Below are 11,961 nucleotides of genomic sequence, written 5' to 3'. Positions count from 1 at the left end.
CCTTTCCTTGGGCCACGCCCTCTGTGCCGAGTTGTGGCACAGAACTTCACCCCTGGGGGCAGAGCTCCATCCACTGGACTGTGCTGCCTCTGAACTTTGGGTTGGTTTCTTTGATAATATAGTCCAATCTAAACATTACATGCAAGTATTTGTCTGCATTTAAAAGCCAAGAGTTCTGGGTGATGCTGGTGGATGCAGGGGAGGTGCAAGAGTACCCAGGGATGAGTCTGTAACCGTTCCAAATTTATAAAGAAAGCAAAAGATTTTGCTTAGTCTCCAAACTCAAAGCAACCATCCCTGTACTATTTGGAGTCTTGGCTTGTGTGCAGGGCCTGTATGGGAACCCTAATTTATGTTGAAGGAACAGCAAATCATATTAATTAAGTTTAGACCATGAACTTGGGGAGGCACTCCTCCACCCTGAAATCTTCTATTACTCTTGTAATTAGTAAGCATAATTAGTAAGTCCATGTACATTGGAAGTGGAACTGCTTTGGTCTATGTTCTGGGAAGGATTAAGCTGAAAACCAAAACACCATCATGTTTTGACTAATTGCTATCGAAACTTTTCAGCAAAATGTCAAAACTTTCAGCTAGGCCACATCAAAAAAATCCAATGTAGAAAGTATATGGCTTATATTTAAAACAATAATCAGATCGATGGATCTAAGGGGAAAAGAGAGAGCCATATGCAATTACTGGGGCTCCAGAAAGTGAAATTGAAATGCTGTGTATTAAAAAGTTATGCAGATTGTATCTGAAGATATTTTATGCACGGACCTGAAAGTAGGGAGGGGGAAACGTGGTGCGGTGGATATTTAGGGTAAAGTGGATTTTGTGGGTCAGTCAGCAGAGAAGAAGATAAATGTGATCCCGCTGTTGTCAATGAATATGTTATCTGGAGCTTAAACAGGTGCCTCTTTTTGGAAGTACTAAAGCACTGTGCTGTAGCAATGTTGTTGTATGGCAATGTGTAGACATGCCCAATGGAACGTGTAACTTCACCCTGGGTCACCTGCATCTTCTGCTCCCAAGGAGATGAACATTAGGGGTGTGCGAAATGGGCCCTATTTGATTTGGATTCATATTCGGCCCGAATCAGGGACAGCGATTCAATTCTTTGATTCGGATCACTGTCTCCGATTCAGTTTGGCCAAATCCATATCTGAAGATTTGATGCTGATTCAGAGAATCAGTGATTCAGCCATAGACACAGCTTTAAATGTTTTTTCTACATACCTTGAGGTACCAGGTGCAGCTCATGAATGCTGCGATGCTGGGATGGATGGAGCATCCTACAGGAGCGTGAGGGGGCCCCTCATGCTCAGCAGCGAACTTGGAAGTAGACCAGAAGTACTTCCAGTCCATTTCCAGATCTGCCGGGGAGCGCACCAGGCGGCCCCCATTTCCCCTCCCCCGGCATGGCAATTGGCTGTGGGGGGGATCCTGGGCACCCCCCCACAAGACCCAGGAGGCACCAATTTACTCTCCTGTCTACATTTTGAGAGGATTAGAACTGAATCTTCTCTATCCTTAACACTTTAATGAACTCCAGTTCACCACAGCAATGGATGCAGTAAATCCTGAGAATTAGTTACCTAGCGGTGGTAGAGAATCATGATTACTCTAAGATCTTGTGGTTATCACTCCTTTGTAGGAATGAACTAAGTCTCTTTTTCCCCCTCTTGTTGTCTGGGGATGGGAATGTAGATTAAACAGCTCTAAAGTTGAGTTAGCAAATATTTTTTCAGTTCTTTGTTTGTTGAGACCAGCTAAAGCATTTGCAAAATGTCCAATGCTAAAAAATATTGGATTATTGAACATTATAAAAAGATGGATGAGGGGGGCTGATGCTCTGCTTAAGCCACTTGACTAGCACCAAAGAGCCTGGGATTTCACTTTCAGGTTCTGCCATAGTCTTCTTATCCCTGCTGCCAGGTGATTTCTGTTTTTTTAAGTAATGACAGTCTAATGAAAACTGCATAGTGAATGAATCTTGGTAGCAAGCACTGGGCTCAGTGCTACAGCTGAGTGCTAAACACCTGCCATGCTGCACAAGTATAAATAATAATAATTGGTACCAGTAATCTTGCTCAAGGCCCAGTCTTCTGAGCACCTGCACACACTTGGAACTTCTCCCTGGGTGGAAGTGTAGATAGAAAACAGAGGGAAGTTTGCTATTGTATAGTTGACTTTGTAACCTGTTGGAAGAACCACACAAGACAACAGAACTCTCTTCTAATCATATAACAAACAGCTTAATTGGAAGGAGTAGAAGGAAGTTATTTTTAAATTGCTTGTGGGCTGGAGACTGGAAAAGGCATTTAAACACGTTTTGCTGTTGTGTGCAAACCTCTGGGATCCATTTTCTAGGTTCTTTGATCACAATCTTTTTTTAAATTTTTTTTTATTTCTGGTATCTGGCACGAGGTCTCATATCTTTTTTTTAATTTGCACATGTTTTGTGTTAGTAACGAGCAAATGTCAAAGCATGACCAAAGGAATTTGTCATATTATTGTGATTCTGACACGTGTGGGCCAGGATGCGGCTCAGTCAGAGATGGGGTGGTTGACTTGTCAGATAATACAGTTCATGCACACACATCTTACCAAAAGCAAGTTAAACTCCTCATCGCTTTGCAGGTGGATTAAGGAATGTAATAGCATTCCCGTGCTGAAAGCAATAAAGTGGCCATTAGCAAAAGCATGTTTGGATGGTTTCAGTGAGCTGCTCTCTTGATCTTGGTGCATTTTGTTTTTATAGCTCATGGGAGCAGGGAATAAGATTACTTTAGATATTGGCCGGAACTTTCACTCAGGTTTGCTTCGGGAAAGAGGCACCTTTGTAAAAACAACAGGTGTATCTAGATCGTTTTGGTCATGGTATCTTCAAAGGAATAGACTTCCAGGCAGAGAGAGAACCAAATGACAAACCCTGACTGCTTTAATTGGTTTGTTTTTTTTTTTTTAATTGTGTGCCTTGTTTATAGATTGTGTCCAGTATTACTTTTCAAATTAGGGAGTAGCTATATGTTTTATCTGATGCAGATAAGAAAACAGTATCTGGAGCTTCAAAGTATTAACAAATAATATCACTGGAGCTGTACATTGCAATTAATTGCAAAACGAGAGTACTGTCCTTAGGTGACTGGAAAGTTCATCAGGAAATGTAATATTCAAAGAAGAAGTGGGCAAAACTCTACATTAAAAAAAAAAGTCAGCATATTTTTCCATCTGACATGGACTGCTTTATTTATACTCCGTGCATTTTACTTTTAAATGAGCAGACTTAGAAAAGAAACATTTTTATTCAAGCAAATATTTATCTTAATTTTTGTCTATGTGTATTATAGTCATCAATTTAGCTCAAAGGAACATGGAAAGACTTTAAGAAAGTTGTTTAAATGAAAAGAGCAGATATTATCCATGAGAAGTCTTCTCTCTTCTATAGAAGACTTGGGGGGCCAAGAGGCCTGTTCATTTTGTAGAAATATATGACCAGCATCACATGATGAGCCTTGCAGTGTGACCTTGAAGGTTGTTTTCCTCCGGAGGTTTGAAAATGGGAGGGAGTAGGTAGGAATTGTAAGTGGAGAGTTGTTGCAGGGTGAAGGAAAGCTGATCTTTTATAGTCCTTGTTTTGCATGTAGTAGGTTTCATTGAATTTTACTGCTGCACCTTAGTTACCTTCAAATATAAATTTAGTTGTACTGTTTAAATTGTGCCTATGGTTTTTTAGCTTGAGCACTGGTTTAAATACATATTCATGCTCTAAAAATCCATGGGGGCAGCTTTTTCCAAGTGAGCATTATTAAAGCCTATATATATAATTGCGGACCATGATAGACGGGGAATATGACTTGCCACAGGGAAAAAATGAAAGCTGTTAAAAATTTTTAATTTCTATCCTCTGAGGTGTTGCAGTATTTCAACACGTGTTTTTGCCCTCCTCCTCCAAAAAAAAAGTTGGAGTATCAAAATTGTTCATAGAATGAAACTTCTGTATGATTCGAGACGAATTAAACATTTTGTTCCATCTTAGTTCAATGCTGAACCGTATCTACCTGTGCTGCCATAATGCTTCATGGGGGTAGATATTCACGTGTCACATGATCTCTCTGCAGCTTGCTTCCAGCTAGATGACATATCTATGACTCTAGTCAGGGAATTCCCATAATGCACCACACTGGCTCAGAGCGGGCAGACTTTAGGATGAGGAGTATCTCAGTGTTCCATTTGCTTGACTCTGGATCGTGGCCTCTTAGCAACACAGCCCACAATTGCTGTAGAGAAGCCAAGTAAGGCAACAAGGTCAGTCTCAAAAAAGGTCCCACCATGGATAGGATAAATGAGACTCAGGAGATAAGTTAACTTCTGTAAAGGTACCATATTGACTGGTCTTAGTTCCCTCACTGAGGGACAAGCTGCTATTCCAACTCTGAGAGCTTTTGGAGCCATTTAAGTACTGGAAGTTCAGCCTTATTATGAGACCTCCTTGGCTTCCTCTCATTTACTGTGTGCTAGACTGCAGCACAGAGTCCATGTCTGAGGACCTTATCTGACTATTTACACAACTGTTTATAGAACTGCTGCAATAGCGGCCATCCTTTGTCATACAGATTCACTTCCATTGCTTTCCCCACAAATGCTTCTCTCCTGCATTTATTATTGCTGCTGCATCCAAATTTCACGTAGGTTGGTAGAGGCATCAACCCCAGTTTCTCTGCTTCTCTCATCCTACTTTTTTCCCCATTCTGAAAACATGTAGGAATGAAAGGGGTTAACGGTAGCAGTGTGCAATAGCACCATAGCTTCAGATTCATCACTGCCTCATTTCAGTGGGACATATATTAATTTTAATGTCTGTGGGTATGTGAGTTTTGCCATAGACCATAATGGCGACAAGCTCTGAGTTGGTGCGTTACCCGTTAATGAGTCTGAAAAATAGTATGGAGGGAAGCTCTGGGCAAGTTCCATGGTGGACTAAAATGTATCTCATTTAAAGTAACATTATCTCTAAAATAGGCTGGTTGGTTAAACTTAGGCCCATTGGAGAAACTGTTGTGCTGACACACGCATTTGAGTTGTCGTCTGATTTCCCATCCAAGCTCAGCAGGACTCTATGCCAGTGGAGTGCGGCAAGAAACTTTTGGAAGAGGAAACTAGGAGTTTAAACTAATATTTTTAGACATCATGTAAAAGAAAGTTGGACTTGTTTAATAGGTTGATAGTGCAAGCCAAACACAGCTAAAATCCCAGCATATTGCAGACGTTGTTTAGCAGTTACTCCTAAAAAGGTGCTACATTAAACACTTGAGTGCAATAATTCACCTCAGTAAGGTACTTTCTCTTTATCTGAAAACTGTGGGTTATTGTAACTGCTGTCATATAAAATGACACGATTCATAGTGTCCCTGAGCCTTATACAAAGTTTGAATTTTGGTGGCTGGGCCTCAAATGTTTTTTCATACTTGACATTCGGTTTGGCAGCTGAAACAACCGTATGCATATCAGTGCATGTTTTCCTACCAGGCTCAATGTTATAACAGATTTGACATAAAGTTGTGAAGGTGCTTGTGTATTAATGCCCTCCATTCCGGGAAAGGGTGCTGTTAGTATGGAGGAGGCTGGGGGGGAGGGGCAGACTTAATCCTAGTCCTAATCTTTAGCTACACGTGCATGGACCACAAATTCTATTTTGGCAGAGGGGTAGCAGGCGGCCTGTCTCAGAGAAGCCAAAGAGCCTATTCAGAGTTAGGCAGGCTTAGGTATGGGACCCAAACACCACCATCAGGCGGGCGGTCAGCTGGGAGAGCTCCACCAGGCTTCTTTGACACACTTGTTAGCAAATGCAGAGAGCCATGATCATGGGAAAGCTCACTGGAGCTCTTTCTCCAGCTGTTCAAGAAATAGGAATTTTCATAATGGAAATCTGAGTCTTTAAATTAAAATGACAGGACCTTGGACCATCTCAGTAGAGCCACAGGTGTCCTGTTATACCACATATTTTGAAAGGATGTTACTTAACTCTAAATGCTTATGAAACAACTTCATGGTCTCAATATCATTTTTTTTCAGGGTTTATGCAGGGTCTTTTAAAAAGAGCTCTCCCTTCTCCCACTGTCACCTGGAGAACTGGGGTTTTTTGTACCTCCTCCCGCTGCCCAAAGCAGAGTTTTCACTCTGATACCATCTTGCATATACACACTAAAGAGACCATGAAGAGGTATGTGAACACTTACTCTCCTGTCAATACAGGCTGTGGTATATGTAGCTATGTAAATCAAAAGGCTCTGGATTGTCTTGGATCTTTCCTCTCAAACTGAACCCACAGCATGGTTACAAGTAACTGTTTCTCCATTGCCAATCACAAGAAATCTTAAGTTTATCTCCCATATAATTCAGAGTTTTGGTATGGGTCCACCAACAAGTTTTTCCAAGTTAGCAGAGGATATGAATGTACAGAACATTAGCTAGTCCCAGGGCATAGTACTGTTAACCAAGGGTAAATGAACTTACCTCTCAATGAAAACCAAGGGGTCTTTAAAAGGAGGCATGATAACTACCTAGTTGGGGTCATATGGGCTTAAACTTACCAGGAGTCACATGAACCCAGTACTCTTTCCTGTCATGGCAGGGAGTTGGACTTGATGATCTGCTCAGGTCCCTTCCAACCCTACCAACTATGAACCCATAAAAACCTACCTTGTATTTACCACAGACTAACAGTATGATATCTACATACTCTCTGCTTGTCATGTAGTAATTTGTTCATGAATCCGCTTGCAAACTTATTCTGAGAACAGAGTTACATCTACATAGCACACATTAGAAGGGAACTACTGTGAGAAAACCATGCCACCTGCCGGTAGCAGAGGGATTGTGCATTGCTCACCGAATGTCTTGCAATAGTAAAATAGCTGAATTACAGACTGCATTTAATGTCTGGGTGATCTAATTATACATGCACAATTTTGTCTCGTATCGCTCACCAGCGCTAATCAAATGTACCAGATATTTATTAATTGAGGCATTCTAACAGCTTGCTTTTGATTAGACATAGGGGACAGACCAACTCCTTAGTGGAGCACAATCTGCTGTGCTTTTGCAGAACACAATGTGCACATTACCTGTGTGTGGTCAGAGTTAGGCCAGGCTTCCTGAGGCTATGGAGTGCTAACCAGCAAATTAGCTGAGCAGTAGGTACCCGTGAGTACTAATCTGGAATATTGCTGCATGGCTGAAAGAGAAGAACGGAGCCTCTCTGAAGAGCAGCAGGTTATGATTTGGCCCCTGCTAGCAAAGAGCAGGGGATATTTTGACACTTAGGTCAGTGAACCTACACTGATTTACACCAGCTGAGAATCTGGCTGTGTAAATATCTCCACAAAGTGCTTAATCTGGTACTTCTCTCTCTTCGGATTCCAACGTAAAATTCAATATTATTGCCAGGACCTCAGCTGCTTTTCAAATTTAAATTGCCTACAAATAAACTTTGCAAAACAATGAAGAGAAACGCAGGTGGGAAACCATCCAAGGAGACCAAAACAAGCATAGGAAGAATAGCATATGTTGCTAATTGCCCGCCATTCTGATTTCTAAAGTAATTTTTCATCCACAAGTCATGTGGTCAAATGTGCCTTCAGATCAGGAATATACATTCTAGCCTGTGGGCATGCTTAACCCAGGGAATTGATATTGTGTCAGCATTGCTACAGGTCTTCCATTTATAATCATTGTTCTTGAGAGCAGGGAATGCTGTTTGAGTTGGATAGCTGATCATAAACCATAATTGCATCAAGATGATCTTCAGTAGCTCCCTGGACTCAATTTCCACATGAAATTGGCAGGGGAAAGAAGATGCAGAACAATTATCTGGTATTAATTACGTCAAAGATGTTTTGGATTCTCCTCCTCGCAGAAGACTCAATTCTCAGCATCCCCAGAGTAATCCTGGAGTGGGGCAAGGGAGGCAAAGGGACTAGAGGAGGTAAGGGGGGATTAGGTGACTTTCTGCCATCTTTCTTGTTGACCCATTCAGAGTCTAAACCTGTGCCTTATACATGGTAGACCGGTCCTGAAGAAGCTCTAACTTCTGAAGAACTCTAATGGCTCCCAAGGGTGTCCTGAATTGTATTTATTATTGTGCTCCGGCCCCACTTGCTTCTGGCTTTGTTGTAGTCCAAAAATATGAACTCCCCATTGAAAATGTTTATCCACAGGGGACCAAATAGAGGTAGCAGGCTTTCAAAAATCAAGCCAAGTAGCCAACCCTGCACAGTCCACTCCAGAGTTTGTTGGATTCACCAGGTGTAGACCCAGCTAAAGATACTTTTTTTTTTTTTTTTTTAATGGGTCAGCTAGAGAATGCTAATGAAACCAAGAAATGAGAAGGAAATTATTATTATTTTTTCAAAATGGAGTATTTTCCCTCTCATGGTTTGCATGTCTCTGTATAGCAATTAAGCATTGTTTTATGTTTACTGCTGGAGGGCTGGATCCAAAGCTTCTCAAAACGAGCAACAGACACATCAGGGTTTATTCTGTCACATTTCCCCACAGTATCCTTATTCCGTGGATTGCTGTTGTGTCTAGGAGCCCCAGTTACAGACGAGCGCTAGGCAACATACAGACGCAGATCTTAAAAGACCGTCCATTGCTCATAGCAAATGGTATCTTCTTCAGTAAGTAGCTTGATTGTTTTAGTGGAGCAATTGACCTATTAAGGAAGGTATCAGTTTCCTCACCTGCAAATAAATAATATATTGTGTCATGATTTATAGTTTAAGTATCTGAGAAAATATCAATACTAGTTAATAAATCCCCACATATTTCAGTAGCTGCAGAACCATGTTTAACAGTATGGAGCTCACTGGCTTTGAGAGCGATCCCCAGCTCTATTGTGCATTGTAAACAGTTTCGTTTCTGCTACTTTTGCTGTGCGCTATAAATTCTTGCATTCATATTTTATTCATTCAGTATAAAAATGATCATATAAGCACTGCCAGTGCACCACCTGTTTCCAGGAAGGATGGGCATTCCATAACAGATGCTTTGACTGAAAAATTTATGGCATGGCTGTATTGGGGGAAGAAGCAGATTTTAAGACTCTGTGCCTTTTTTTGTGGTAAGGACTCATCACATCCTGTACAGAAACTCTGGATTTTAATTAAGGAGAGCTCATATCTCAATGGAGTTGATGCTATTGCAGGAGATACCAGAGAGTGATAATAACCATTGTTTTGCATTTGTTTTGGCAAATGATTTTCATAACGTGTTCCATAATTCATTAATGAGCTGATATGCAAACAATATTATGCCCTCATAAAATATCTGCTTTCACTACTACTGTCCTTAAATATAATAGGCAGAGAGATGGGCATGTGTATATTTAGAGAGCCATTGGGGCTACAGGCTTGAATAAACTAAAAAGGGTGCTTGAAATACTATGCCTTGGAGGTAGGTGCTTACTGAAGTTTTTCATAGTGCAGGGGTAGGCAGCCTCTGTGCCTGGCATACAGCAGATTAGGGAGGGGATAGGCAGCCCCATGGCAGATGGGGCAGAGAGGAAAAAGCAAAACAACAAATCAGGCAGGGAGCCCAGGGCAGGAAACAAAGCAGAGCAGCAGATTGGGCATGGAGCACAGGGCAGGGAGCAGAAAGCAGAGCTACTGATTGGCCAGGAGGAGGGGATGGGAGTGGCCCTTAGGGAAGGTCTGGGGCTAATTTGTGGCACATCTGCCAAAAAGGTTGGTCCTTAGCAGGCACATCCACATGAGACACTTACTGTGCATTACCCTAATAACACTGTGCAGTAGCGTGTCATGGCAAAAACCGTGCTAATAGCCTACTGCATAGAGTTATTAGGTTAAAGCACAATAAGCATCACTAAGTAACCATGTGCTGATGCTACTGTGTGGTATCTCCAGGTACTGTGCATTTAGTTAGTGCTTTATTAAGGAAGTACTAAACTAAATGCACAGTATCTAAGATGCATTAATAAATGTGTACATGCGTCCAGTGTCCCAGTGCCCAGTTTACTCCCCATAAGCTGGTGTTACCTCCTCCCTGCTTCATTTGTGGTCTCACTTCTTGGCATTTATGGTCGGGCTGGAATCAGAAATATAAATAGTACCTGTGCTTCTCAGAGTATAAAAGGCCCAATCCAAAGCTTGGGAAGCCAATGGGAGTTTCTCTGTTCTTTTCAAATGCGCTTCAGAACAAGTCCCAGGGTTACTTCTGTGTGTGGTGCCAAGGGACCATAGGAGCCTGGGTCTGTTCTATTCTTTTTCAGGTGCCAAAAAATAGTGACATAAATAAAAAAAAAAAAAAGAAAAAAAAAAGGGAAGCCAAGCCTCAGTATAAGCCTCCCTGGTGTGACTCCCATTTATCACAGCAACGCAGTGTTCAGGATAGCCCCCATGAGGGGTGCAGTTCTCAAAGAGTTACAATGAACACCAGTGGTTGCCTTGTTCTAAAACAGGGCAATGTGCAATGTTTATTATATTTGCTCGAGAGTGACTCGCATTGGAGTGAAAATTATATACAGCTTGGCCCCTGGAGGGCACCAACAGCCAACATTACATTTTTACAGCCCACCTTTCAGCTATTTCCACTAGCACAGAGCACAGCAAGGATGGCAAGTATATCCCCTTGTACAGAATAATAATTGAACCTGCCTTGCCTTGCATAATTTGCACATTCAAAAGACCAATTTCTTAGTGTAATTGAAAACCACTACATTTCAGGCTTATTCACTGAATCAATATTTCCAGTTAGAATTCAAATTAATCTATATACCTTTAAACAAGATAAAGAGGGCGTAGTTATATTTACTCAGCCTTTTAACAATCAGATTCAGAGTAGCTATGTGTGATTTCAGCACCCCCCCGCAACCCTTCACACACTCATGCACAAAGGACAGTAAAGGCCTCACTTACGGCATAAAGGAAATTCACCTCTTAAGGTTGGAAATCTGGACTGACAGATCAGTGCTCCAACCCAATGCCCAATCTACCCTAGAAAGGGAAAATAGAAATCAAGGAAAGAAGGTATGACAGACCCCAGTACCAGCACTTCAGACACATCAGTCTATATACACTCCCCTGCAGTTGCAATATAAGCTTTAGGCTAGACTCGTCTTTCACTGATGCCAATAGAACTTGATTGGGTTACATCTGCTCCTCTCAAAAGTAAATGCAGCAGCAAAACCCTCCCCCTGAATGTGCCCACAGACCTCCTCTGCGCATCTTGTCTGGCATCTATGCATGTTAACAGATAATTGTGCATCCAACTACCAGGTTTGCACGTACAGATGTACATGGCAAACTCCCTCCTGTATACCGGCCACTTAGGGATGTGGAACCGTATACACTGCAGAGGCTACTCTACCACCATATTTTTGCATTCCCTAGTGGAGGAAAACAGCTATAGGTGTACAATCTCTTAACGTCACCAAGTGGTGGTTAAAGGATGATTTGACTATTGTCTCAAAGTGCCTGCATCGGGAAGGGCAAGTTGATCCGAGGAGGCTCTGACAGTCTAGCAGACAAAGGTATACCCGAACCAAGGGATAGAAATGGATAACAATGGCTCTTTTCTGTTAACAATCTGCACCTTGCATCTAGGCGGTGTGGGTCCAGAACTCAGACTGTGCTGGGGAACTGCCCCTGACCAGCACAGCTTCAGGTCAAAGGAATTGCAAGGGAGTTGTCTCCACTTTGGCTGATCTAAATGTTCTTTGGTTGCAGCTGAGCAGCTAATCTCTGAACAAAGTAGGGAGCAGGCCTGTGCAAAGTGGCTAGTATTCGCTTTGGATTCAGATTTGGCCGATCCAGGGGACAGTGTTTCGATTCGGTGATTTGAATCACTATCCCAATTTAGTTCTGCTGAAGCAGCCATGGGGGGGCTGGGGGAGCAGGGGGGTCAGGTGCTGGCAGGGGTCCCCCTATGGTCCCCTCC

The sequence above is a fragment of the Crocodylus porosus genome, unplaced genomic scaffold (assembly GCF_001723895.1).
Source record: "Crocodylus porosus isolate Cpor-Errol unplaced genomic scaffold, CroPor_comp1, whole genome shotgun sequence".
Lineage (NCBI taxonomy): Eukaryota > Metazoa > Chordata > Crocodylia > Crocodylidae > Crocodylus > Crocodylus porosus.
Note: the sequence above shows the minus strand (reverse complement) of the source record.